The sequence below is a fragment of the Pollicipes pollicipes genome, unplaced genomic scaffold (genome assembly GCF_011947565.3).
Source record: "Pollicipes pollicipes isolate AB1234 unplaced genomic scaffold, Ppol_2.1 Scaffold_7261;HRSCAF=8764_pilon_pilon_pilon, whole genome shotgun sequence".
NCBI lineage: Eukaryota > Metazoa > Arthropoda > Thecostraca > Pollicipedomorpha > Pollicipedidae > Pollicipes > Pollicipes pollicipes.
In genome coordinates this window covers 6,675,667-6,702,418 of record NW_023597054.1, presented here as the reverse complement: position 1 = coordinate 6,702,418, position 26,752 = coordinate 6,675,667, and the positions used below count along the sequence as shown (strand labels likewise).

The window sequence follows — 26,752 nt, the reverse complement described above, 5'->3', positions numbered from 1 at the left end:
GAGATTCGTTTTTGAAGGTGGACGGAATACGGCGTGGAAGTGTTTCCAGCATGGTTTTTACCATAATGATCGATGGCATTGGCATGTTGCCTGGCATTGACACTGCGATTCTGCTAATGCATCGGCTGATCCCTCTTTGTCGCGGAAGCATCAACAAAGACGGCAAAGACAGAAGCTGTCCGATTTGGTTAACATTGGAATCACCCCAACATGCAAATAAGCCAACGTAGACAACTGACACCATTCGTGCCGAGTGCACCTTTTTCGGGATTCAGCTCAGTAGCCGTCTGACATATCGTTAGCATGTTAAAACTGTCGGGAGAGGGTGCCCTAAATTCCCCTAACATTCTGAAATGTGTTGTGCAAACATATCATTGGGCTGACAGAAAGTCTTATTCTTGTATCGCTCGCGGATACAGTCTGAGCTGGATTAAGGATGTTTTGTATATGATGGTGACCCAACGCCTATCAAAGGTTACCTTAAACACGGTACATTCTGTCATTACGCTGCGCTGAGAGCGGTCGCTGGGTCTTCTCGTATGTCTCGACAGCTAGCTTGCTTGTCGAAGTTAGTGAACCACCGCTAGTAACTCGAAGGATGTTGTTAAGGTTGCGGTGCACTAGCAGACCTGAGGCATTCCCGGACCACGTCACACCTTGTGCTGTGTTGTCACGCTAAATATTAAACGCTTCCCACTGTGAGAGAACACCAAGTGTCGCGTCTATCTGCACGCATGTTCATGTCCTTCGTGCGAGTGGCTGAAGTGTCCGAGGTGTGACGCATTCACGTTGCCTGCCAGTTCTTCCATGGGCGCCAACCACCGACGTGTCTTTAGCACAGACCCGAAAGCTGGGCATAAATCCATGTGTTGATATAGCAACAGCCTTGCAACGCATCGAATCCTACCGAAAGTACAAAGACACATGTACCGATCGTTCCGAAACAGATACGGACGTGCATTGTGCAGTTATGTGCGGTCAAGAGAGGTGTCATTTAAGCTGCCGGCTCATTCGCGCATGCACAGCAGTACTTGTTGACATCACTAGGCACTAGTGGTGTTGTGTAGCTCAATATTAAAGGGAGTGTTCCACATCTGAAGATATTGAGGTAGGTATCAATTATGATGGGAAAAGCCTCCTTATGGCTATTGGTAAGCTTTCAAGGTTAAAAAACGACACTAAGTAGCAAAATTTCAAAGTTTGTTAGAATGAGCCCCATCACGTCATTGTTTGATGGCGTCATGGAATGGTTTTGCGACGACAGCAATACCTGGCAGCATATGACAGCCAGACCTAAAGAAAGCCACGAAACACATGAAAGCTGACGCCAACTCGCCATTCTCGTCGCGGGGTCTGTGTCGGGTGGAGGATTAGTGGGTGGTATGTTTGTGAATTTTTTGTCTTGGTGCTGGCCGTAATAAAAGTTTTGGTTGAATGTTTTACATGCGAAAAGTAGCGGTCGCCAGCTCTTGTGGCAGACTGCAGACTGCTGCCATGCTGTTCATGATGCTTTGCCAATACTTTATTGTCGACCCATCGTTGCCTGTGGTGTTGTAGTCCTGACGTTGATATCATGTGATGCACACAGTAACTGCTTTCTTTATTGTTTGCAACTGGCAATAAGGTGTCATGCGAAAAGGAATAAATTTACAACGTTGCTATGAATTGATTGCCGAAACATTGCTATTGCTATGGTACAAATGGTAAGGTTGGGCTACCAAAAATGTTTTTGCTGCTTAGGATTATATATGGAATTAGTAGTTAACCCTGATATAGCCATTGTGGTGCAATGTCCTTTTTACTGTGGTAGTCCTTTACTTTTGTTAAATCATTTGTTACCAGTCATGATTATAATCTGCTGTTTCATAGGCCTAACATAGAGTAGTCAACCAATGTGGTACATTGTGTAATGAAACGACTCAACAGCTTCATCGTGGCACTACGTCAGTGCTGTACTGTGGCATGACATAATGAACAACGACATGGTTTCTGTACTGCAATCCATGCTGCTGTCATAATAAATTTCATCATGAAAAGATGGGTCAAGTGTGGTCTCTCGTATTGACTTCCCATTTGACTGAAATATGACTGACCAAAAGCACATGGTACAATATACAAATCACCGTCAGCAAAGCAGACAGCCAATAAGTGACATCATTTGCTCAGCCTGTTTTGGGAACCCACAAAACGTAGGTGAGAAAGATGCAAACACATCTTCCACTTCTACAGTCATGCAAGCTGCCAGGGCACACAGGTCCCATGATAAAAGTATTATTGAGTGCTGTCCAAGACACCAGCAGCAGTACTTATACACCTTTCTTAGCACCCAGCATCTCACACAAGTTGCAGTGATTAGGACATTGATGACTCACAAGCAATACCTGCCTGCATACAAAATTGGTTGTGACGGTAGAATGCGCATCAATAATAAGACAGCGTTATAATTTCTTAAATCGTTAGGGACTGATAATTTTTCAAGGCCGTTGCATGTGAGCCGTGAGCCATATGAGCATGTGAGCATGTGCATTAATGAGCTGCGCATACCAGCCCCCCACTGCAAAAATGAATTGCTGATAAAATGGCATGCAATGGATTTATGACGTGATATAACACCTCAAGAGGTTCAAAATACTGGCAGGATCATAATGTAGTACCAAATTGCCTTTGAACACCCCTGCAACATAAGTGCTAGTGTTTCTCTTAGTTGGTCAGCATTTCGTCGTCACGTTCAAACACAAATATAAAGGTAGAGGCAGGTAGTAACATATCACATTTTTTTGGAAGTCGGTGTGCTTTGAGGGAAATGTTCCACATTTAAAGATATTGCGATAGGCATCAAATAAATTGGGAAAAGCTTACTTGTGAATATTGGTAAGCTTTCAAGGTTTAAAAACGACGTTAAGTATCAAACTTTCGAAGTTTGTAAGAATGCGCCCCAATACGTCATTGTTTGATGGCGTTACGGAATGGTTTTGTGACGACAGCAATACCTGGCAGTATCTAGCAGCCAGACCTTAAGAATACCTCGCAACACATCAAAACTGACGTCAACCCGCCATTCTCGTCGCGGGGGCTGTGTCGGGTGGCGGATTAGTGGGTGGTTTGTTTGTGAATTTTTTTTGTCTCGGTGCTGGCCGTAAGAAAAGCTTTGGTGGACTATTCGACATACGAAACGGTGCGATCATCAGCTCTTACGGCAGATATGAATACCAAAGAACGATATGCTGCGCTGCTGCTGTTGTTGCTATGCTGTTGATGATTTTGTCAATACTTTATTGTCGACCCATTGTTGCCTGCAGTGATGGAGTCCTGACAATGGTGTCATATGACGTGCACAGTAGTCACTTCCTTCACTGTCTGTAGCTTGAAATGTTGTGTCATGTGAAAATTAATGAATTTGTAACGTTACCATGAACTGATTGCCAAAGCATTGGTATTGCTATGGTAAATATGGTAAGGTCGGGCTACCAGGAATGTTTTTTTTGTTGTTAAGATTACGTATGCAGTTCATAGTTGACCCTCATATAACTATTGTGGTGCAATGACATTCTTGCAGTTGATAGTCGTTTGACATTGTTAAATGAGTTGTTACCAGCCATCCATGAATTACAAGCTGCTGTCTCACAGGCCTGACATAGAGCAGTCAATCGATGTGGCACATTACCTAGTGGCACGACTCAGCAGCTTCATCGTGGCACTACCTCAGTGCTGTACTGTGGCATGACATAATGTAAAACGATATGGTTTTTGTGCTGCAGCCCATGCTGCTTTCACAATAAATTCCATCATGAAAAGATGGGTTGCGTACACTGTTGTATGGACTCTCCATCTGACTGATATATGACTGACCAAAAACAAATGATGCAATATACAAATCACTTTCAGTAAAGCAGACAACCAATAAGTGGCATCGCCTGCTCAGCCTCTTTTGGGAATCCACAAAACGTAGATGAGAAAGATGCAAAGACATCTTCCACTTCCACAGACATGCAGCATGATGCAGCCATCACGCCGCTTTACTAAAAAATGACAAGAAAATTTTACACGTGGTGGAATGACACTGCAAACATGCTAACCTTGCACAAGGCTGGAGACATGATAGGTGCTTGTAGTTATGGTTGGATGGGCAAAGTGCAAGGAAGTGATGAAGCCGCCAGTATACACAAGGCTCGTGATAAAAGTATTGTTGATACGTGCTCGGGTGGGGGTCAAATTGACACCCCCCAAAGGTTTTTCCAAAATGGGTTCCGAACGGCCTGGCGCAGCCACGCAAAATTTTGCATACCTGTAGAACATTGAACAGCAAATCGTTTGAAATAAAAAAATAGATGTAACTTGTAAGGTCGCTGACCTATGGCAGGTCAAACTTAGGTCATGTTTTCAGAGAAGGCAACTTCTAGGGAATCGTTCAAACTGATACAACAACGGAGTGTTTGACGAAGCCATACATCTCTGAGATGCTTTTTAGGCACCAGAAATATTGAATGAGTAAATTACGTTGACCTTAGGTCACGTATGAAGATCAGACCAAGTTCAAAATCAACCTGACTAATTGCTCTGAGGCTTGCTGTATGGGATAGTTTGTGGTGCTCATTTCGAATTTATTGACAGAAGGATCCGAATTATACATCTTACATTGACTTCTTAGAGGTCAGAACAGGTCATTGACCTAACATGACCTGGGTCGACATTTTGTTTTAGGAACATACTGCCTAGCGCAATCTTTGCCGCTTATTCAAATGCAAAAGTCAGAGCAGTCTTATATGATTTTGGGCACCATGGCCTTCAAAATGTCAAACAAGGTCATTGACCTCAAATGGGCTTATGACCTTTTGCTTAGAAACAGCTGCCTAGGTTCTGGGGCACTTTGGAGACCATCCTGAAATTTGACCTTGTTTTGCCTTATTTGATCTGAAGGTCATCACTTATGACATAAAAACTTTGACCTAAGTGAGTGCACGTATAGACCAAGACACCCTAAAAGTTTAGTGTTTCCAGCTTTCTTAGTTCCCGAGAGCTCAGGGGGTCAAATTGACCCCCCACCAGAGTAAAGGGTATCTAGCCAGCTACCCGGGCGCGTGTTAAGTGCTGTCCAAGACACCAACAGCAATACGTTTCCACCTTTCTCAGCACCCAGCATCTCCCGCAAATTGCGATGACTATGAGATTGATGACTCACGAGCAATGCTCGCCTGCAGAAAAAATTTGTGTAGACAGTACAATGTGCATCAGCAATAATACAGCTCTATGTTTTCGGAGGTCTTTGGGAAAAGACAATTTTGTGAAGCCAAATCATGTGAGCCTATACTGGGCATGTCCATTAATGAGCTGCACGCACCAACCCCTACTGCCAAAATGAATTGCTGACATAATGACATGCAATCGATTATTATATGCTGTAATATCTCAATAGGTTCAAAATGCTGACAAGATCATAATGAAGTACCAGCTTGCATTTGTACACTCGTGCAACCTAAGTGATAGTGTTTCTTTTAGTTTGGCAGCATGCCTTGGTCACGTTCAAACACAAACATAAAGATGGAGGCAGGTATCGATATCGCACTTTATTGGGAGTCAGTAGACTTAACGAATACCAAGAAAATGCCCTCTCTCTCTCTCTCTCTCTCTCTCTCTCTCTCTCTCTCTCTCTCCTCTCTCTCTCTCTCTCTCTCTCTCTCTCTCTCTCTCTCTCTCTCTCTCTCTCTCTCTCTCTCTCTCTCTCTCTCTCTCTCTCTCTCTCTCTCTCTCTCTCTCTCTCTCTCTCTCTCTCTCTCTCTCTCTCTCTCTCCTCTCTCTCTCTCTCCTCTCTCTCTCTCTCTCTCTCTCTCTCTTCTCTCTCTCTCTCTCTCTCTCTCTCTCTCTCTCTCTCTCTCTCTCTCTCTCTCTCTCTCTCTCTCTCTCTCTCTCTCTCTCTCTCTCTCTCTCTCTCTCTCTCTCTCTCTCTCTCTCTCTCTCTCTCTCTCTCTCTCTCTCTCTCTCTCTCTCTCTCTCTCTCTCTCTCTCTCTCTCTCTCTCTCTCTCTCTCTCTCTCTCTCTCTCTCTCCTCTCTCTCTCTCTCTCTCTCTCTCTCTCTCTCTCTCTCTCTCTCTCTCTCTCTCTCTCTCTCTCTCTCTCTCTCTCTCTCTCTCTCTCTCTCTCTCTCTCTCTCTCTCTCTCTCTCTCTCTCTCTCTCTCTCTCTCTCTCTCTCGGAACTACAAACCTCTCCCGCACATTCCCCATCACATCAAGATCAGTGCACGCCACTGGCACACACCACCAGTGATCATACACATTTTAAGCCCCCGCTTCACACTCTTTGGTCAAATAAGTGTGATCTCCCACTTGCAAAGCTCGCGTGACTGTTGGGACCATGGCGGACTTAAATTGCAGGTTTTCTCGCAATTTCCGCACAGGTTTTCAGTCATAACACCGCATCTCACCATGACCTCCCTTCAAAGCAAAGTCCAACGAGGGTTCGTGGTAAAGTGGCTAAGAGGTTGCCCTGGTAAAACGCAATTTTTTGCTCAAGATTTAATGTTGTGGTACGATATGTGCGAAATATTTAGTGAAATATATATATATATATATATATATATAAAATTATCATGCTTCCCTAATTTCATAATGCCTTGCTAACCCATGAACCCGTGCAAGGTTCTGTGCAGCGGTACACAAGGCACCAACCGAGCTGCCGGTGACAGATGCGTCAGTAAAAAAAAACGCAAGCAAAGGGAAAAAGACAGATTTGCCGTCGCCTCTTCTTTTTCATAACTTTCAGGAGAGTGCCGGTTTTTGGGGTGCCGTATGTTTTGTGGGGCAATTTCGTTCCTTTTTATAACATTGACCTGTGGCCTAGAAAAGGGGAAAATAACCGGTTCGCGATGAGTGCCGCACAACCGGAGAGCGCTCACGCTTACGTTCGCGACGCACATTCAGCAGCGAAACCTTGGTAACAGGCGAGCATCTTCCGCACATTGTGTCATATGTGTCGCATCATCGCTTTCGCCAATGTACCACCGGCCAAGCTGTTTTGACCATGAACAGAAAACGGCCTGTAGTATGGCCGCGATCGCATGACGTTTCTATGACGTCATTAATGCCAAGGCAACTTTGAAATAGGCTCCAAATAATGCTTTTCGCACTTTTGCGGACGTGTAGCTCAGGAACCTGATTGTTTTGGGTCTCAAAAATGGCATGACTGTGAACTACGTCAAAAGGTTCTCAAGATGGCTCTTTCAATTCAAAACGTCATACAAATGTGGAACATTCCCTTTGAAAGGTGCGTTTTACATTTCTACGGCGTTTTGAGCTGAAACAGCTATCTTAAACACATTTCGTTCCAGTTTACAGCCTTGCCCTATTTGAAGCCTAAACTACCAATTTTGAGCCACACGCCAGCGAAAATGAGAAGACTATTTCGGGGACAGTATTTCAGGGTCATCTTTGCATTCATGACCTCATAATAACGTCATTGAAATTTTGTCATCCCATAATTCATGCGACAATCAAGGTCAAGAAAAATGCGGTGGTCAAGTCGTTGGTTTCTGGTGTTCGTGAGCACGATTTCCAGATATCACGGCCGTCAGTTGGCTCTAAATCAATGCTGTACAACCTACTATGACGAAATCAAATAATGACGTATCAAGGAGCATGTTTACTTGTGCGTTGATATGAAGATACCCGCATGGGCCCCGTGTGCCCCGGTGCCTGAGGATGCGCATCCTCTGGCCTCTGACGTGCCCCGGTGCCTGAGGATGCGCATCCTCTGGCCTCTGACGTGCCCCGGTGCCTGAGGATGCGCATCCTCTGGCCTCTGACGTGCCCCGGTGCCTGAGGATGCGCATCCTCTGGCCTCTGGCGAGTCCCGGTGCTAATGGATGTACGTACCTGGCCTGCGGAGGACGCCGGCGCCGGAGGGGAGCCGGGGCTGGTCAGTGGGAACGAGCGGAGGTGCGTACGGAGATTGCCGGCAGGGTAGATGAAGCCACAGTACTTGACAGAGAAACCGTGTCGCTTAGAGTAGTCTTTTCTATTTAAAAGCATACCAATAGTTATAAGTGGGCTTGTTTCGTCATGCGTGATGCATGCCTCAACATTTTAAAAGGTGACACATTCCCTTAAATTTATTTGGTGGGTGGTGTTCTGATATAGACAAAAAAGCAATTCGAAGTAGTATTTCCCCGATGTCGCTAAATTTGCAAAAAAAAATGATTGCTCTAAGGACCGCAACAAGAGGCTATTTGCGTTTCTTAGCAAAATGCACTAGTGCACTTGGAACAGGGGAAAATTGATGTTCAACATTAAGCTTCACACACCAATAACCTCACTTAACTCAACCTTATCACCGTAGATGAAAACAACACTGTAAGGTACACACAAACCACCACTGCCATGCACCATGAACGCAAATAAGATACCGGTTTTCGTCAGCACGAAGTACGGACGGCTTCTTTCAGCACCATCACATATGCTAATGAACTGCGCTAACACTTGCAAGCGCAGTTCCGTAGGCCATTAAGACAATGCTCGGCGCTGGAAGGCAGCAGCAGTGGCTATTGATTAGACACCAAACAGGTGTGCTGAGCTCACACCTAAGCCCATTATTATTCATTGTGTCCACCCCAACGGGTGATATTACCCTGCAGCTACTTCCGACGCTGAAAGTCACCGTCTACCGCAAACGCTCTATCAAAGTGCTGGGCGGGCCCACTGAACGGATCCATTCGTTCTGTCCAGACCCAGTGCGATTGGGCAGTTTTATGAACGCGCAGCCCGTCCGAGCGGGATCAGTGGACTCTATCACGCTATGGCCGACCCCGCCCCAACGACTTCATCACAATCCCCCCCCCCCCCCCCCCCCCCCCCCGCCCAGCGCAGCCCCCCCCCCCGTGGCGTCGTCTGACCGGCCCGCCAGGAGCAGACTGCGCTCCAGTCCCACCAGACAGCCTCCTTACCTGGTCAGGTGTGGTCTCTTCTTGTAAAATAGCCCAAGCCGTACGTTGGAGTACGTGACATCTTTCTCAAGTCCACCGTAGCCCCACGTGACACGCAATAACAATCATGCCGTCTTTCCGCGCCAAGGGCTCGGTCAAATACTCTTCTTTTCCTTAAGAAATTTGTTCGCGTGACTTTAAAGCGTTGCCCTCGGGACCAGGTCTTCTTTCACCACCTGTGCAAAAACCCTGATCCTACCACTGCAGGTGAACGATTCCACCAGAACGGACAGTTTTGGACGGATGATTTCATGACGTCCGAAGTGTCATGATACGCCGCCCAACCCTCCAGAAGCACGATAATTCACATAGGGTACTGCCCGAGTGGTCCGTTGTAGGGCGCTCTAACTGAGTGAGCCGCGAGTACGGGAGGCTCGTGCCGGGACTGCTCTTCAGAGGCCCTTCCGGGTCATCTATAACCCATTGATCAGTCTCCTGCTGCGAGCTGGTATAGAACACCCGCAGCGAGGCATGATGCCCGAGCCTGCATGTCAAGCGTCGGCGATAGCTACAAAGCGTTCCCTTCCTTGCCAAAAAGAACGAGAACACACAAAAGAATGAAATGATGGAATTATTACGGAGGCTCATCGCTCCATGGCAGTCGCCAATGGTGCCCTGGTCAGCGATCAGTCCTGTCTTGACAGCGGATGATTACTTAGCTATTTGGCTGGATGATGACTTAGCTATCCAAAATCTGGTTTCGCGTGATATGCGGCAGGCTGGCACGATCAGTCCAGACACTGCCAGCATCACTATGACATGGCATTATCACCCAGCCGACCCCATGCAATCAGCATCGCTCCGATGAGGAGATAGCTTCCACGAGCCAATGGGACACCCGTTTCACCAACACCTGTGTTCGACTTTGGCTGAGTTGACTGACTCTGGTACACCGATCAACGATCCGTCACTAGCCGGTTCCATGCGTGGCTTCCAACAGGCACAAAGGTGCCAAGGACGAGCCGTCCATTCCGGTGCATGGGTGCGCCGGAATGAGCTGGGGCGTATCTTACCTGAAAATGATCGTCAAACAGGTATTGGCGCGCTGAGGCCAGACTTATTGCAGGACGGATTATCATTGCCAAAATACTGTACTCTCACTTGTGTAAGAGAAGCCGTCAGTACAGGACAAACGGAGCTGCTGCTCATCTTAGGTATCTATTGTGAAATATAAGAAAAACGATCGCGCCAGAATGCGTAGGTACTAATAGCAGAAACTAGACTTGCTCTTGCGTCTAATTTTGTCTTCCGTTTGGCAACAAATATAATTTACTAAACATCAGAACCCTTTTTTCGCCACGTCGCACGTGCAATTCCCACTTCACTGCATAGATCCTGTCGAAAAACTAGTCATTCTAATGAGAACGCAAGCGATCTGGCAGTTGATCAAACAGCTGGTCGAAAATGAACTGCCGTTTGAGGAGCCGGCCGCTTATCATGGAGCTTAAGTGACTGTCGCAGACGTGTTGCATGTGTGATAGCTAGAGTCACACCCAACAGCTGCCTCAAAACCAGACACATACGTTTTTCTGGAATGATCAGCTATGTCTGTAAGCAAAGGAAATACCGCCATCTCTGCGCTTCGCTGTCTGTGGCATCCGCTTACAGCTTTGTAAGGGACCATGTTTTAGCACTAGGACGTTTACCATTATTAATGTGACAGGAAGCGTTTTATTCTGACGCTTATGGCCGCCCGATGGCAGCAATAATCAGCTTTCAAGGCCGTTGCCTGCAGACGGCCGGATGACCGCTTCGGACAGGCTCTTCAGACGACGCCGGCGATGGCGCGACGTCTGTGCGTCCGTGTGTTTTCGAACAGGCTCTTCAGACGACGCCGGCGATGTCGCGACGTCTGGGCGTCCGTGTGTTTTCGGACAGGCTCCTCAGACGACGCCGGCGATGTTGCGACGTCTGTGCGTCCGTGTGCTTTTGGATTAGCGGGCTAGCCCACAGCGCTGATATCACTCCGTGCATGCGCTTTGGTAGTTAAAGTTATTCAACCATGTGTTTTCAATGCGAGAAAATCACCTGGCGAAATCAATCATCGGTTGGTGACAGGGGAGCAATAATGCACACAGTTATCTACCTTCAATACAGCTGGAGGTATGTGCCTACTGGTTTAACGACGTTCACGAGAAAGCATGGCTACGTTGTCATTGCTCGACGTTTGAAGTGTGTTGATGCTGACGAGTCAAGGACTCGTATCACTTTTGTGCATGAGCTTGAAACGTCGAGCATTGACAGCAACGCCAGCCATAGTTTGCTTAGTAACGCCGCTTAACCAGCATTCTTAGTACAACAAAAGCTGATAACTGTCAGCATAATAATCACGAACTCAGAATGCTGAAAAACCACGACCTCAATGCCTTTCCTGGGTACGGCAAATACGCAATTGCTACAGGTGGTGGCCATCACAGCAATATATGGTCAAGACATGCTGAGAAGATGTATCACAAAAGCATTGAACACACATCGCAATGACTCCTATTCCTGGCACACTTGTAAAGTTCCCCTGAGCCTATAAGTCTAGAAAGTAAGAAAATATTTCTGATTTAATTTCAATTTAGGAAAAGCCTGCTAAACCTTTCAAAAATATTGTCTCACCATAAGTATTACCGCCAATATAGGCACTGGGGACAGTGGTCAGTCATAGACCTGATGTTAAAACGGTAGCGAATCCCTCACAAGCAAAATGTAGGTTCCCCGCAGGGTCACCGGCTTCGGTTGGTGTAGGGGACCAGCGCACCCTCGGGTCCCAGCTCCGGTAACGGGTGGACAGCGCAAGATGTTCCTCTCAGGGTGTAGCGACCCTGCCGGTACGTGAGCTCCTGCTCCTTGTCCCGCACGCTCCCTCCACATTATCCGCACTCCCGCATCCGGCCCTATAACCACGTATCATCCTCATTTTATCGGGGTCGCCGTGCCCCCTTGCCCACGTCCCCAGGTTGATCGGATCCTGGTGGCTGAGAGGCGCGTCGTGCAGGTCAGTCACGGCGCGTCCCAACACACCACTTTGACCAGGATATCCGGGGGCGTGGGGGGACCGTGGGGTCCCACATGGGTCTAGCGGCTTGTCGCTCGCGTTGCGGTTGGGTGCTCCTTGCGGGTTTCCGCTTGGGGCGCCTGACCGCGCGCAGCGGCTTAGGGGGTCAAGTGGTGGAGGCGCTGATCCACGGTCAGGACGGGGAGGGGTCTCCCCGCTTACACCTGGCCGTGTGGGAGGCGTCGTTCGCCCCGTATAGCACCGGGGTAGCCCTGACGGCACCACCACCACCTGGGTGAATGGGCCGTCCCCCAGATGGGCTCCGAGATGGGTGGGGAGCTGCGGTGCCGAAATTAACAATTAAACTGCATGACATCTACAAACTCCAAAAACACCCCCCCCCCCCCGAGAGGGGGACTTAGGGCGCGGCGAGGAGTCAGTTCCACCTGCCCCAGGCGTTCTTGTCTTCCAGAGTGATGTGAAGAACCTAGTATTGCTTTCACCGTTTCAGCGCCAAAACGGACGCGACAGGTTGGGAAAAGTCTCCCGCTGTGATAAGCTGAGGGATGGCGCGACCGAGGTGGAGTTCGCAAACGGCACCGATGTGACTCGAGCGATGACAGCCACTGAATATGTTTACGCCGCGAGAACCGAGGGTGGAAAACGAGACGTGAGCGTGCCAGTCACAGTCACACCGCATCACGCCAAAAATTTCTCAAAAGGCATCATAAACTGCTATGACCTTCGTGACGTCAGCGAGGAGGAAATCATCGAAGAGTTGGGAATCTTTGAGGTCACCGCGGCGCGCAGGATCACGATCAGGAGGTCAGATGACCAAAGCCCTCAAGCACCATTATATTGACATCTAACCGGCCTGATCTACCGTCTGATATCCGCATCGGCTACGCCATTGTCAAAGTCAAAGTCTTCGTTCCGAATCCGATGCGGTGTTTTCATTGCCAGCGCTTTGGTCACACAAAACCATACTGCCACAATGGAGCTGTCTGCGGGAAGTGTGCATCTTACGAGCATTCGGGAGACCGGTGTACTTATGTGAAGCCCTGGTGCGTGAACTGTGGCACGGAGCAGGTACCGCACACAACTTTCGATCGAAGTTGTCCAGCCTTCATGAAGGAAAATGAAATTGTGTCACTCAAAACTTCAAAGAACATCTCTTTCCGCGAGGCGCGTGAACAGTATGAGGCATATCACCGCAAAGTATCGTATGCCGAACAATCCAAAACCCCTGTACTACAGTCCACCAGCATCAATCACATGACAGCGGTCCAATTCATCGCGCTCCTGTGATCCTTCGGTGTGTCTCTGGTGCCGGCGGGACGGGTGACTCCCGCCCAGTCAGATCCTCCGGGTTCTTCAGCTGCGTCCTGCTCGACCAACGCTGTGCCGCCGGCCCCTCAGGTGTCGTCGGGGTCGCCAGCGGGGGAGGAGGAGGGATGGACGGTGGTCAAGCGCGGCCGTGTTCCGAGGGCTCGGCCGTCCTTGCCGTCTGGAACCCCGCCGCCCCCGTCGCCTCCGGCGACACTGGCGAATGCGTGTGGACGGGCAGTGGAAACGATGGAACGACACGAGGCAGACAGGCGCGCCCGCGACGCCAAGCGGGCCCGCTTGGCCGAGTTGGAGAGGGCTAAGGCTGCCAATCGATTGTCTGGTGCGAGCAAGAAGCCCTTCCCTCGCAGTGGTACACCATCGCCCAGGAGGCCAGTGGAGGACCCCGCTGACCCCCAGACACCCTGTAGAGGCCTGCCGATGGGCCCTCCCCCGCCGCCACCCCGGACTGGGTATGCTGGCGTGAAGCGTGCCCCGACCGGCTCCCCGTCTCCATCTGACGGAGGGAGACCCAGGATTCGTCCCAGAGTGGGGCATGTTCCTGCAGAATCGAGCCGTGGCTCTCAGTCTAAAACGTCTGCTCCTGCAACTGGTGCAGCCTAGTTCTTTTAGGACGTGTCCAGTTTTAGTATGTGACCCCCAACCGCCTTTTTATCACGCCCCCTTTACAGGCCTTTTTACAGTGGAACTGTAGAGGAATAAGGGCGAATGTTCTCGACCTCCAGGCTGTCGTCAGCAAGCACTGTCCTGCAGCTGTAGCGCTGCAAGGTACCAAGCAGGCTTCTAGTCACCACTGCACGCTGAAGGGATACGCCCTGTTTCGCGACGATGTGTTAACCGACGGTATCGCACACGGCGGTGCCCTCCTTGCAGTCCACCACAGCGTGTCAGCCAGGAGGTTTAACCTGCGGTCTACGCTACAGGCTGAAGCCGCACGCCTACATTTTAATCACCGTTACATCACGGTGCGTTCCTTATGTCTCTCACCCGGCGTCGCTTTCCCGTTGGAAAAGATGACACGTTTACTGTATGAGTGGCCTTTACCATTTCTTCTTTTAGGCGACTTCAATGCTCATCACACTGCGCGGGGCTGTGATAGCACGAACACCCGTGGAAGGATTTGCAAACATTTTATCCATGACTTGTTACTGTGTATTTTAAACACAGGGACTCTTACTCATTTTACACCTCCGTCTGGTCAGACTTCCGCGCTTGACTTGAGTCCTTCCAGTCCCAAGCTGGTGGAGAGCCTCGAATGGTCTGTGGCAGATGATCCAATGGGCAGCGATCGCTTCCCAGTGTGGTTTTCGATTCCAGATGAGGGGAACGTTGGGTGTAAGACCACGACGTTGGAATTTTATAAAAGGCTGACTGGAGTGAGTTTGAGGCTCGTCTGGAGATATTGTGTCAAACGGGATGTGAGAGGGCGGCACCCTCTATTGAGGATTTTACTCACCGACTTCTAGATTGCGCTAGCGATTACATCCCGCGCACTTCTTGATTTCCCTGTCGCACTCCTGTGCCGTGGTGGACAGAAAAGTGTCGTGACGCAATTTGCGCTCGCAAACGTGCGTTCCGAGCTGTTGACGCCAGAAGTAGCCTGGAGAATTTAGCAAGCTTTTAAGAAGGCGAGAGCTTTCGCCCGTCGCACGATAAAAGAAGCGAAACGTGAATCCTGGCGTGCGTATGTAAGCACGCTCAACCGATTCATGCCAACTTCGCAGGCTTGGGCTCGGATCGAACGCATCTCTGGGCAGTTTTCATCTGTGTCACTACCTGTGCTACATGTTAACGGCCAGGTGGTGACTCATCCGTTGGTTGTGGCTTACGAGATCGTCCGAGCACTCTCCCACCGCAGCGAAGGTGCAAACACGAGCCCACAGTTCTTGCAGCAAAGAGCACAATGCGAGAAAATCGTGGTGGGCATTTTCACAAGGCAACCACAGGCGTACAGTGAGCCCTTCACTTTGGTGGAGTTGGAGTCGGCAATCGCAAGGCTTCGTAGTGTATCGGAAGGTCCTGATGACATCCACAATGAGATGCCCCCACAATCTGCCATAGTGTGCACGTCGTGTGCTATTGGCGGCCTTCAACAGGGTGCGGTCAAGTGGTAAATTCCCTCCGGCCTGGCGGGAACCTGTTGTGGTGCCTACTCTAAAACCGGGAAAGTGGGATGGACCCTCTGCATTACCGACCCATTTCACTGACGTCATCACTCTCCAAGCTCATGGAAAGGATGGTAAACATTCGACTCACTTGGTTTTTGGAGATCAACGATATTTTTAACAACTTGCAGCGCGGGTTTAGGACACACTGTAGTACGGTGGACCACCTTTTAGCATTGGACACTACGGTTCGTAAGGCTTTTCAACAAAAAGCGCATATGGGGACAGTGTTCTTTGACATTGAAGCCGCCTATGACACCACATGTTACCATGGCATTGTTCAAAAGCTTTTTGAATATGGTATACGTGGCCATATGGGTATTTTTCTACAAAGGTTTTTAGCCAAACAATATTTTCGTGTTCGGGTCGGCAACGTCCTCTCCGACAGGTACCAACAAATAAACGGGGTGCCCCAGGGCGGCGTGTTAAGTATAGCGCTGTTCGCAGTTATGATAAATTATATTTGTGGTGTGCTCCCCCAGCCGTTCGGACGTGCTCTTTTTGTTGACGATTTTACTATTTGGACCAGCGCTGCAAGGACACCAGTGATGGAGCGACACCTCCAGCTGGCTGTGGAACGCGTTGAAAGATGGGGTGTCATGAACGGATTTCGTTTTGCAAGCGACAAGACCGTTGCGACGCATTTTTGTCGTCACCAGCGATGTGATGACCTGAGCATTCGTCTATATGGTCGCACTATTCCAAATAAGGTCGTGGCTAGGTACCTTGGGATGAATTTTGACCGCCGCCTTACATATCATGCGCATCTTAAAATGTTCCGCGATCGCTGCTTTAAATATATCAACATACTAAAGTGTGTGTCTCGTGCATCATATGGGGCAGACAGAAGTGTAGTTGGTGTACCGTTTCCATTTCTAGTTTGATTTGGTGCTCGCTTCTCGTTTGTTGAGTCACTTAGTTTACGATTATTTTGGGGTTTAATTTAGTATTAGTCAATCCTTGCTACTTTCGTATTCATTTTGTATTGCTAATTTTAGTCTCTGTTCCGTCTGTTTCCGCTCTGTTTAGTTCTAGGTCTAGTCTGTCCATTTCCGAGGTTTCGTTGCTTCCCCGTCAGCGTTCACAAAGAGTTGAGGCGCGGTGTTGGCGATGGGCGGTCATCAAATATAGTGCACCTGAAACCTCGTTGTCTTCGACGTGGCGGCCGTCTATAGAAGCACGCTTCTGCTTTTATATCGTTCACTCGTCCGCTTCAAACTGGATTATGCATGGTTTGTGTATGATGCGCGTCTGAATTCAGCAAGCGTGCTCGTGATACCGTCCACCATATTGTCATTCGAATTGTTGCTGGGGCGTTCCGCACATCACTTTCCGTCAGCCTTTTAACGAAGGCACACGAGCCACCACTTTCGACGAGGAGGAAAATGCTCTGCATACGTTATGCCTTGAAGCTACGGCCATTCCCACTTAATCCGACATATTCTGCAGTGTTTTCTCGGTTTGCCGTTAGTTCCCTTAGTCATGGGCCGCAGCAGCACGCTTTAACTTTTGGTTTTCGAATGGCAGCCTTATTGCTCGAGGGCGGAATTTCTCTTCGAGGTGTAAAGCAAGTAAGCCACCTGGGTTCTCCTCCTTGGCAAGTGATCAACCCTTCATTGACACCTCGCTTACGGAAATTAGGAAAAAGGCGTCACACCACACCTAATGTGATCCAGGGCACTTGAGCTTCTGGTGTGTTATGAAGGATGCACTCTGACGTACACAGACGGATCCAAAACCTCGGATGGCGGGGGCTGTGCTTTCGCCAGCGATTCTGTCACTCGATCGTTCTCGTTACCGGCCCACTCGTCAATTTTCACAGCGAAAGTAATGGCGATTACCAGAGCGATGTTTCATAGAAGTTGGTGAAGAATCTTCACACGCCATTTTTAGAGATTCACTGAGCAGTCTCTATGCACTGAAGTCTTTTTATCCGTCATGTCCCCTTATACAGGACATTTTATCACGCCTGACACAGTTGAATCGGGTTGGAAAGAGAGCTGCCCTGTGCTGGATCCTCAGTCACGTCGGTATCGTCGGTAACGAGTTGGCTGATGCCGCTGTTAAGCGAGCAGCGGTGGCACCATATACCTGGTTTTTGCCTATCCCTGCCAAATATTTCTACCCGGCAGTAAAGACCTTCCTGGGAATCAAATTGCAGCGTTGTTGGGATCAGATGGGCGGCAATAAGCTCAGGGCGATAAAAACCGAGTTGGGCATGTGGTCGTCATGCTCTCGCAGTATGCGGTGGGAAGAAGTGGCTTTATGCAGGCTGCGTATTGGACATACGCATGCCACCCATGGCCATCCGTTGCATGGAGCCGACAGACCCATATGCCAGCGGTGTGGTGCCGTTCTCACTGTCCACCATGTGACTGTATCATGTCCGTGCCTCGTCAGAGAACGACGACGTCACTTTGGCCCGCAGGCTTTGCCCCTGATGATAAGCGGTATGCTCGGGGACGGTTCCTCGTTTCTTGATGCCAAACAACTCTTCTCGTTCTTAAAAGATATTAATTTTCAAGTCATTTTCACACCATACTAATTAAGTAAAAGCATCGTTATGGACGCAAAATGATTATTTCAGTCGACGCGCCCGAAAGCCCCAACGAACAACAAAATGTAGGTTTCTCACTTGTATCACGTGAAAAAGTTTTTTTCCGGTAACGATCTTTCAAAACGAGTGAGCATGTCATTTTTTGGCGTGGATAAGCTGCCTATCGCAAATATTTTTTGCTGCCACGGTTTGAGACGATTTTGATCGCTAGGTATCGTGCAGCTCTCCATTAAGCAACGTGACGGCTGGGCGAAATATACATTCCACCAAAATTAGTGGTGACTGTCCCAAGACGGCTTCAGCACGAGTTCAAGTGTCGCCCATGATCTCGGACTGACATTTTAAGACTGACACAAAGCGCCAAGAAGGGGTCATGTGTGCAATCTGAGCATAAGAGACTCCGGGCGTCCCAGGACAGTTCTGAATGCAGACAACACGCATAGCGTTGATGCTGCATTGGAGAAGAGTCCGAACTATTTCATCCACCGACACCAATAAGCTTTTGATCTATGTTGCAACTCAGTACGGATGATCGCGCGTTTGGACCTAAGGCAATACCCCTGTTGCATGCAAGTCAAGCACATGATAACTGCCAGAGGCAGCCGCAAGCGGATGCAGATATGTAACTTGTTCGCGAAGACCATGACGGGCCACATTAACTTCATTGAGAACACCTGGTTTTCAGTTGAGGCGCATTTCCACTGCTATGGCATGTCAGCAGAACAAGCACAGTGTTTTTAGGATCGTCGTCACCAGCAGAAGATTTTGATGGCCGCTGCCAGAAGGAAGTGTACATCACGGATGACGATGGGCAGTCATGGAGAGCTGTATCGTACCGGTTTGAGAGAGCGGAATGACGGCCAATATGAACATCGGCCGCTTTGTAGCGTTCTGGAGCGGATGTGGAAGGACCTTTGCGAAAGACAAGCTATCAGGAGAAAAGAGCAGTGGTTTGGGCAGGACAGTGCGACTACACACACCGCGACAGGAACTAGACAGGGGTCACAGGCCCACTTGGGAAATCGCATTATCTACTGCCGAACCCAGCATGCGTGGGCGCTACCCATCTCCTGACCTAAGCGTCTAGACTTCTTTTAGTGGGATATTTGAAGGAGTAGGGTATTTGGTTGCAGCACACAGACACGGTGGCAATCATTTATGTATGTCTAGATCATGGGCGACGAAAGCCCACACCAAGCTGGGGAACATGCTTTTTGGTCATTTATTTCCTGTCAGCGCCCAGGGAAAGACCATAGCGACAAAGTGAAATTTTCAGAAGGTTGGGTAGGGGTTTTGTGGACGCAATCTCCTTGCTGTACTGTTTCCCTTCCCGCCGTCCCTGGCTCAGGTGGGAAGATACCGTCCTTTGGTCCCACTGTCTGCGACCTCTCCCAGGGCTGACTGACAAGCTGACTATAGACTGAAAGAAGGCCCACATCATGCGATACCATGGCCTCGCCGTTAGTCATCATGAGAAACGCGGGTCTCGGGCACAAGGCCAGGGGTACCAAGTGGCCGTCATCTCTCTCTCTATCCTCCTTCTCTCTCTCTCTCTCTCTCTCTTCTTTCTCTTCTCTCTCTCTCTCTCTCTCTCTCTCTCTCTCTCTCTCTCTCTCTCTCTCTCTCTCTCTCTCTCTCTCTCCTCTCTCCTCTCTCTATCTCTCTCTCTCTCTCTCTCTCTCTCTCTCTCTCTCTCTCTCTCTCTCCTATCTTCTCTCTCTCTCTCTCTCTCTCTCTCTCTCTCTCTCTCTCTCTCTCTCTCTCTCTCTCTCTCTCTCTCTCCTCTCTCTCTCTCTCTCTCTCTCTCTCTCTCTCTCTCTCTCTCTCTCTCTCTCTCCTCTCTCTCTCTCTCTCTCTCTCCTCTCTCTCTCTCTCTCCTCTCTCCCTCTCTCTAAGCCCCCCGAACGGCCATGCTCAGTCACGCACCCACACATCCACTTGATCATGCCGTCCCAACCATTCCATTCTCGTCGAGCGCACGAAGAGCATGCCTCTAGAAGTAGCGCCAATGACGCACCCAATGAATGAGAGCTAGGAGCAGTGACGAAAAACTCCTGGAAAACCCGCACCTTGATTCGAAAAATTCGATAGCTGAACCGCATTTCTGTGTTGAGTATGTATGCTACTACATTAAAAGCAAGAAGGCTTTGTGAACTTTCTTTCACGGTATTTCACAGTTACCCTAAGCTAATACAACATTTTATTTCAGGGGCGGTGACGGCGACACCAGATACCCGGACCATCAATACTGTATGGCAGTGGCAATCAACGCTTCACGCAGAGTGTAGCCTCAATGTTTGCTGATTGTCGCACGATCATAACAGACTGCACATTAAAGTTAAATGAAAGGATGAGCTATGGAAATAATTTCTCCAACGGTCAGCCATATATCGCGCGGTTTTTGCAACTTGCCATGTTCGTAGTAAACAGCGTTTTATTTTATCAATATTTTTGAGAGATGGTGGCGGAGCAGGTGTATAATATGCCTGGGAATGATACACACATAATACAATGGTTATACATATGTAGTGTAATTATAAACGCATGGGTATTCGCGGCTATGTAATATACGTTATTCATGTCTGTGCACAGAGAAGAATCTATGTGCTCAGACAGTGTCTGTGTTGCACAAGAAGCTATGCCCACACAGTTGGATGCATGCTGCCATATGGAGTGAAATGTATTCACTGAAGTGGGAAGCACCTTGGCAGAAGCATATAAATACACGCTGGTGTCGCTTTGCACTGTTTTGTGATGGCCATCCCTGCTCCCATGTTGAATTGGCCCATCCAAGATTTGCTTGGCTCCCTCGATGTTTTTGGTTAAAATTTTCAAAAATCGTATGCAAAAAATGACAGTCACACACCGACTACTTTCTTCGATATTTCTGCGCAGTGGTGTTGACACGGAGGATGCAGCAGAGCAACATGATCACCTCAACCTCAAAATTATTTTCTCAAATGATTGGCAACTTTGGATAATGGCGGTTTAAACCATTTGAAATACGACATATTACCACCAAACACATCTTCAGACACTTACTTCCGCAGTATAAACGTGATACTAACGCTACTGATTCATTGTGTCTGCTACCCATGGAACGCTACAAACGTAGCGTCGGTTTACTTGAAACCTGACTTTCTTTGTGGTATAATCTCATGAGAAAACAAAATCGGGCAACAGAAAGCTAGTTTTGGTGCGGCATCGTAACTTCAGAATATAGGCTCAGCTATTAAATGGGATATACAACACATATAACAGAAAACACAGCTTTTGTTTGGACAGATTTTGAATCGGATTCCGTGCTGAAAATGATATACTGCTATCACTTCGACCCACCATCCCACGGTGATAATAAAGGTTTAACAGGCCAATTCTGTCTCGGGCCCTTATCGGAATGCCACGGAAAGAGCCTTTACCGTGCCATGCATAACTTCATAATAATCTGTCAGTCAGCCAGTCTAGTCTCAGTCAGTCAGCATAACTTCAGTTGAGCTCAGCTCAACCAGGGTTTGACTTCGGCAACAACGCTTGATGAGTCTTCGCGGCAATGTTTTTTTGCGAGCATTTTGCGCGTTGCAACCAGCAGGTTTGTAGACAGGCAACGCCTGCTAACTGCCACATCACTAGCTTTTCCAAAAGGTATCACCTGCAACCTATAAATCACCCAAGAACAGCTTAACCCGGATATATGCATGCAACCATTGATAATAACGTTCCTGAACTTTAAACAAATATTTACTCCTCCGCTTTACACTTGCCCCACACGTTTTGCGGTGAGAATACAGGACAGTTTGAGTTTCATCTGGAATCTTGTGGTCATTGTATTTTAAAATGTCAAGCTGCGTTCCTTTACCATTCCAGGAGATTCACAGATTAGGGTTTAAATAAAGCTTTCAGACAGCAAAGCAGAAGTGCAACGCCGTGTGCAACAGAAAATGCTATCATTCAGTAATGCGCAATTAACGCATTTCAGTTAAAGCTCCTTTTTAGTTTGGCCTGCTTCTTTGTAATGCTGAGAGTGAGAGAGAGAGAGAGAGATATATATATACATATATATATATATAGATTTATATATATATACATATATATATATATATATATATATATATATATATATGTAGCCAATATGAAATTGAGATGTCTGACAAAATATGGCATGCATCTATTTCACGGACATTTACGCACGCTTCGGACACACAAGTTAACACGCGCACGGATGGCCGGCTGATTGCGGCGCGCCCGGAGGGGGAGGGGTCAATATGACCCCTGAGATCAACGAAGCAAGAGAACCAGAAACGCTTAACTCACAAGGAAGGAAGGCCTATGTTTGAACTTGCATATGTTAACTTTTGGATAGGCTTCGTCCGTCAAAATACCCGCTGACCGTTGGAGCAAACAGATTTAAACTCCAGATCGGCATCTGAAGCATCACCACATCTTCTCATGGAACCGTCCTGCCCTAGGCTCCTGTTCTACGTAAATTTGACTGGCGTTCTTTTTCAGGTCACACCACTTGGAACGGCTGTGCACTGCGGTCCGTAAAAAGTTGATATGGGTCATTTCAGGCCAATGACCTCTGCTGACCTGCAAGAAGCCCAGATAAGATGTCTGTGACGTCCCTGTGATCAAGAAATCTGAAAGGGGCATCAAAAACTACTACTTGCAGCACATTTTGTCGGTGAAAGGGCAGGTTGGTTTTGACCTCGGTCCGGCCGTCATTCTGACCCAAGTTCAACGGCGTTAGTCGCAACCTTAACCTCAGTTGACCAACTGTCCAACAAAGTATCTCAGATATCTACGACTTCGTTTAAAGGGAAGGGAGCGTCCCGCCAAGGGGCACAATTAAACAAAGAACATGCTACAGTAAAACCCCAGGAATACTTATGTCTAATAATAACGCTGGGTAGTGGTTGCTGAAACAGCGTCAAGACATAGTGCAAATATCAACTTAATTATTTTCTAGTCGTAATTGCGCTGTCAAAGCTTTGTAACGACATCACGCTTCTTCTCTGTAGTCACGACGACCGTCGTAACAGCCACCGTGCGCATCTCTAATGGTTGTGAATAAAAGATCGTTTGTGATTGGCCGAGCGATCAAGGGCCGGGAAGCGTGTTGGTCGAGGTTTGAACCAGTGCGTCATGTGGATCATGTGATGCTCCCATTTTCAAACCCAGTGTGCTTCGAAAAAAGCCCCTGTGGTGAGCGCCATAGGGAAGTAAGCAAAAGCCCGTATGCATAACGCTTCGTTGAATTCACGGAATAATAGGTATATAGGTAATAGCTCGCACATCTTTTTGTTTACACGAAATGTTTGAAGCTTTTGTAGCATTTATTACACAAACGTGTTGACACACTACCGTGCTGCAAGCACAACAGAATACACCCGCTGGAAAAAGGAATTCAAATTAATTTTATTTCTTTCGCAGTGGTGAGCATGGATGAAATGACATTTCTCCCGTATGGTCGACTGTTTCAGATCGAATTCTGAGCTATTCAAAAGGGTTTCGAGAAAACTTGCATTGTTAATTAAATCGTGCCACGTAGATGTAAAAATGAGTGAAAATCGAAAGGTGGGATGCTCCCTTCAATCTTCCGTTACCGCATCAGCTTGAACGGTTCCACAGAAATTGTCTTTGTTGCTAGTCATGGCCTAACTTCCACCTGTCATAGGTCCGCGCCGTGACTGTGTACATGTAACTTTCCGCACATAAAGACAATTTTATTCGATTGTCTACGTGCAGTAATACAATGAAATGTATTCAATAAGTGAGTAATAAAAACAACTTCAATAAATAATGGATAGTTGTCTACACGTAAAATTTGACGTGGTGTAACGGCGCCAAAACACTTTGTCATTGATGTAACGGATGTTTACCTCTCCAAAGAAACGTACGATTGTCGCATACCAATGTGCACCTCCCAATGCTACAATGGCTACGCCGTACCGGTCATGACTTATTTTGGGAAACATTCGGAAGGGGCAGTGGCCAATCAATCCCTGACCCGAGCTCGTGTTAGTGATAAGGCGTTGTGGAAGTCCTACTAACAGCACACGCATTTTCTACTTCACAATTACAGTAAACTCATCTTCATTTTTTTATAGCGCGTTTTTAGGTATCCAATGGAAGCAGCTTGCTTTAGTCCAAATCCTACACAAGTATTGGTCAATGTAACTCTTGATGCCATGGGAGCAAGCTAAGTGGACACATGTGGCACGACGCCAAATTGAATCCATGTTCTTAGCGTTCCACTCGCATATCACAGAAAATCTTAAGTTTAACTAAGCAGAACACTTCGCGGAGGGATGGGTGGGCACTGAACAAGTCAAAGACAAAAAGGAAACTGGAGAAGGGTATATGATTTGGCCGGATGGCTTGGCCCCTAAAATTGGTAGCTAGATTCGTTATTGTAGTTGGATGTTTTCCTCCCCATAGAGACGCATGTTTCTCGCATATAGCTGTGCACCTACTAACACTAAAATTCTCCCTCTCCTCGCAACGAAATGTCGTGGATGCTCTCGCCGCAAAATACAATCGTAACAGCTGAGCGGATACATGATACAATAACCCTCACACACCTAGAGCCATTAGACAGACCATGGTTTGTGAGGTTAAAGTGAAAAGCTCTGGAGTACGGGGATGACCTTAGCCCTTCACGTTAACCCCCAACCAAATTACAGTAAAATTTCCTACAACCAAAGTGTGTGCCGCCTCCCATGATCACCACAGAAGAGCGCCTTCGGCGCCCAAGGATGGTCTCAAGATTGGCCCTTTCACTGATCGATCAGAAGAGGCACGTGCGTGCAGTGCCCGCTCGCTGGATCTCCCCTGAATGACTGTTATGCTGCTTATATTAAAGAATGTTTATAAACCACGCAAGCATCAAAACATTTCTATTCCATTATCTCAAAGTGGGCTGTGTCGCTGAGAGAATGTGAGAAAGGCTGCCGGGCCGTTGGTTCGGCCCCCCATAATTTACAAAAATTGACATCCCTGCAAAGACACAAACCTTATGGCACATCACAACACACCACGGCGTGCACGGCACATGACGCCTTGTCATCTCCGCGGCACAACTGATTCCCCGACGGGGGGTCACCACTGGAGTCGCAGTTGTTTCCAAAATGTCATCCGGCAGCCCGGCCCGCCGCGACCAAATAGGGATTTAGCACGCAGTGTATATATTGAAATGTCGAATTGTTAAATCATGACCACCTGCAAAACACAACACAGACGTGGTACAAGCGCTTTAAAACTATTGCCTTCCGCACTCATGGTGGATTACGGACAACGCGCGTGCACGGATTTGCTAGCAGGTTCAATCGGCCAATTGTGTCGGTAAAATGGTGTTCGGCTTTCGGAACTGGGGAAAACAACCGAACCGTAAGCGCGGAGATCGAAAGGGAGGCCATGCACAGGGTAATTTATGGTTCAGTGGGCCGTTTTACCGGTGGCAGTTACCATCTGACCGTGGAATTAAGAAATCCAAATAAGACTTTGATCTTAAGTCAAAACAACCCATATTTGTTTCGCAAACTGGGGCAAATATTTTCTGCGATAGAACTATAATTTTAGTGACCGCTGGCACAGCGTTGTGCAGATTATGACGGTGAGTCTGGAAGCCGGCACGCCATGGCCATGCGCATTTTCAAAACAGGTTTTCAATTATAAATGTAAGAGCGTGCAGCACAAGGTTCCATTTTCGTAATTAACCACACTCAAACCAGGTTGTGCTTTTCTCAAGCGGCGCCTCGCATATATTTGCCGTGACTGGAGGTGGTGGTTGCACGTTCGTAGGCCTATGCCAGCCAAACAAAACATGAGAAGCCGCCTTCATTGTCCGTGTGCGTATCAGGGACGACATTATCATGCTCATTACGTTCTATCTCAAACTGGGAGCCAATTTGCGACGATTGGTGCAAAGTTAAAGCGTAGGCCAGTTGGGGGCCCACATCTCAGACAGAGCACCCGACTATCAGCCGCCTCTGCCAGAACAGATCCAGATTTCAACCCTTGTGGTGCATTTCATCTACAGCTGTGTTGACCAGTGAGCGACGCTAGGACAATGTACGTCACACGGCTTCCTTGTGAGCTCAATAAGCATGCATAGTGATGCTGAACTATCGTTTGTGTGTGAAACCAGAGAATTCAAGTGCACCTCGCCCCTAACAATAAAGACACGATATGTCGCTGTATTTATTTGCATCACCCTACTGACTGCTGCTCAGGAAATCATACCACTTTTGTTTTTGTTGAGATTTTTAGTCAGCAAAAGCCCGCCAAGTGTGGCCTACAGTCAGGCCGGCGGGTTCTTGCAGGGTCCGATGTGGCGGTTTCTAAAGTTGCGTCTCTGGTCACCCCAGAGAAAGGCTCGACAGCGCTAAGCAGAATTGCACTCACCAGGGAGGAGAAGGCGCATTGCAATCACCATCAAAAGCCGGACGACCGCCACTTTCATGCTTTCTGAAAGACAGAAATCCGTGTCAATGACGGCGTGTTCGTTCAAGAAATGCCGGCTGCACCCGGGTGGATGGCACCATCAATTATGACAAGGCTTCATCAATTCCTCAATCACTTGAAGGTCATCCCTGGCGAGTGGGCGAGCGAAAGGTTCTGTGGAGTTTGCTGCGCTGTCAGTTCAGATCGCCCCATTGCTGTCAAAGGCTAGTCAATTCCAGTCGGTTTAAAATCTGCTGTGGCTTGGTCAAATTGTGAATTGCCCCT

The 26,752-nt window shown here is 48.0% G+C and overlaps 1 protein-coding gene across 1 annotated transcript in view; it reads right to left on the bottom strand.

Annotated features, from left to right (window-relative positions):
• LOC119112172 (lachesin) overlaps positions 1 to 26,493 on the bottom strand; it is a 72,854-nt gene extending 46,361 nt beyond the window's left edge. Inside the window, exon 1 of the mRNA XM_037236238.1 lies at positions 26,429 to 26,493. The gene's annotated coding sequence lies outside the window, so the exon portion shown is untranslated. The remainder of the gene's footprint in view (positions 1 to 26,428) is intronic.
• Between the last annotated feature and the right edge of the window lie 259 nt (positions 26,494 to 26,752).